This window comes from Triticum aestivum, chromosome 2B (assembly GCF_018294505.1).
Source record: "Triticum aestivum cultivar Chinese Spring chromosome 2B, IWGSC CS RefSeq v2.1, whole genome shotgun sequence".
Lineage (NCBI taxonomy): Eukaryota > Viridiplantae > Streptophyta > Magnoliopsida > Poales > Poaceae > Triticum > Triticum aestivum.
The window spans coordinates 207,776,921-207,780,092 of record NC_057798.1 but is presented as its reverse complement, the minus strand read 5'-3'; positions in this window follow the sequence as shown (position 1 = coordinate 207,780,092).

Here is a 3,172-nt window from a genome sequence, read left to right as displayed (position 1 = left end):
CACTATGCTTACAACATGCTCAAGATGCCAGGCCCGATAAGTGTCATTTCTGTCCCTGGCGACAAGAAAGATGCCCTTATCTGCGCCGACAAGATTTACTGGGAGGCAGCAGCCACAGCCGATCGCAAGTCACTTGCCGCTGAAGCTCCCGGGGAGAAGAAGAAGACCAAGTCCGGCAAGAGCTCTGATGCCCACTCCGGCAAGCGCACCTCTTCGGAGTGCTGCGCTACCGTCGAGGACGCACCATCGAGCTCCACCGGCAAGTTTAAGAAGACGATGGCAGCTCCGCCAGAGACCAAGAAGGTGTCTGCCAAGGAGGACGACACTGGTGGTACCTTCACCATCAGTGCCACTCTCGACCCCAAATAGGAAAGCGCGCTCGTTGCTTTCCCGCGGGCGAATGTCGACGTGTTTGCATGGCAACCGTCTGACATCCCCGGTGTTCCCAGGAAAGTGATTGAGCACCACCTAGCCGTTTGTCCTCATGCGCGGCCCGTCAAGCAGAAAGTCAGGAAGCAAGCAGTGGAGCGCCAAGAGTTTATTGCAGAAGAAATCTAGAAGCTGGAAGCAGCAGGCCTCGTCAGAGGAGTGCTCCATCCCACGTGGTTGGCCAATCCTGTAGTCGTGCGCAAGGCCAACGGGAAATGGAGGCTTTGTATAGACTTCACTGATGTCAATAAAGCTTGTCCCAAAGACCCATTTCCCTTGCCGCGCATTGACCAGATTGTTGACTCCACAGCCGGATGTGATTTGCTTTCATTTCTTGATGCATACTCAGGATACCATCAGATCTTCATGGCAGAAGAAGATGAGGATAAAATAGCGTTCATCACCCCATGTGGCACATACTGTTTCGTACGGATGCCCTTCGGGTTGAAGAATGCTGGATCAACATTTGCAAGGGTAGTCCACGTCGCTTTTGAGCCCCAGATACACAGAAATGTGGAAACCTACATGGATGATATAGTGGTCAAGAGCAAGGACAAGGCTACTCTGATCCAAGATCTAGATGAAACTTTTGCAAATCTGCGCAAGATCAACCTTAAGCTCAACCCCGAGAAGTGCATGTTTGGAGTCCCTTCCGGCAAGCTTCTCAGGTTCTTTGTGTCATAGCGGGGGCTTGAAGCCAATCCCGACAAGATCAAAGCCATCGAGCAGATTGAAGCACCAAAGCGCGTCAAGGATGTACGAAGGCTTGCCGGTTGCATGGCTGCTCTCAGCAGGTTTATCTCTAAGTCCGCAGAGCGCGCCTTGCCATTTTTCAAAATATTGAAAAAGGCAGGTCCGATGAAATGGACTCCGGAAGCGGAGGCTGCGCTGCAGGACTTGAAGAGGTACCTGTCCTCCACTCCAATACTTGTCGCAACTAAGCCACGAGAGAAGTTGCTGCTGTATCTAGCAGCAACCAATCAAGTGGTTAGTGCTGCGTTAGTAGCAGAGAGGGAGGCGGACGATGAGCCAGCAACCGCAGCAAGTGAATCCAGCGACAAGCAGGGGGCTTCTCCGACAAGCTCTGGTCCCGACAAAGATGGATCTGCGCAGGCATGCAAGGAGGTGCAGAAGAAAATGGTGCAACGCCCAGTTTACTTTGTCAGTTCCCTTCTGCAGGGGGCTAGGTCGAGGTACTCTGGCGTGCAGAAATTGCTTTTCGGCCTCCTCATGGCCTCGAGAAAGCTGCTCCATTACTTCCAGGCACATGAGATAACAGTTGTCACTCGCTTTCCGTTGAAGAGGATATTGCAGAATCCAGAAGCAACAGGGAGGATTGTCGAGTGGGCACTGGAACTGTCAAGCTTCAGCCTCAAGTTTGAGAGCGCCTCAACTATACAGAGCAGAGCATTGACAGAATTCATAGCAGAGTGGACGCCAACACCAGATGAAGAAACTCCAGAAACGAGCATCCCCGTCAAAGAGGCAAGCAAAGAATGGTTGATGTACTTTGATGGTGCCTTCTCGCTGCAAGGCGCCGGTGCTGGCGTGCTGCTTATTGCACCCACTGGAGAGCACCTCAAGTACGTAGTCCAGATGCACTTTCCCAAGGAGCAAGCAACGAACAATACCGCAGAGTATGAGGGTTTTCTTGCCGGCCTCAGAATCGCAGCAGACCTTGGGATCAACAAGCTCATTGTCAGGGGTGACTCGCAGTTGGTCGTCCGCCAAGTAAACAAAAACTATCAGAGTCCGTTGATGGAAGCATATGTTGATGAAGTGAGAAAGCTAGAAGAACACTTTGACGGCGTGCAAATGGAGCATGTTCCACGAGCTCAGAACGATATTGCTGATGGCCTGTCAAGGTGCGCCGCACTAAAGTTACCTGTGGAACCAGGGATCTTTGTGCTCAAGCTGACTCAACCATCCGTAACACCATCGACTGGACAGAGTAAGAAGAGGAAGTTGGTTTCTGGTGACTACTTTTCGGCAGAGCTTCCCAAAGCCGCCGCCAAGAAGGTCCCCAAGATCGACGCCAAGAGTGCTGAGGAGCAGTCTGCTCCGATGAACCTCTCGGTTTGTTCCGTTGAAGCAGACACTCCCGACAAGTTTTGCTCCGGCAAGCTTGCCGGGGAGCATCACGCTCCGGCAGAACCACAGGTTCTTGCCGTAGAAGCGGATATTCCCACAGCAACAGATATGCCTTTAGTCCTTATTGTCGAGCCGCAAGCTCCAGCATGGGCGCAGCAGATTGTCCGTTTCCAGCCCGGCAGTCAAGTATGTACAAGTTTGTCGACAACACACTGTACAGAATAAGACTCAACGGTGTGAAATTGAAGTGCATTCGCCGGGAAGACGGACAACAGCTGTTGGCAGAGATACATGGAGGCATATGTGGTCACCACATTGGCGCAAGAGCACTTGCCGGCAAAGCGTTCCGACAAGGTTTCTTCTGGCCGACAGCCCTCCAGGATGCGACTGCACAAGTAACCAAGTGTGAAGCGTGCCAGCTCCATTCCAAACAGATACACCAGCCAGCTCAAGCTCTCCAGACGATCCCTTTATCCTGGCCATTTTCGGTCTGGGGGCTCGACATCCTCGGCCCCTTTCCCCGAGCTGTCGGGGGCTTTGAGTTCTTGGACGTCGCCATCGACAAGTTCACAAAGTGGCCGGAAGTGGAACCAGTGAGGAAGGTGACAGCACAGTCAGCAGTCAAGTTCTTCAGGTCGATTGTTTGCCGTTT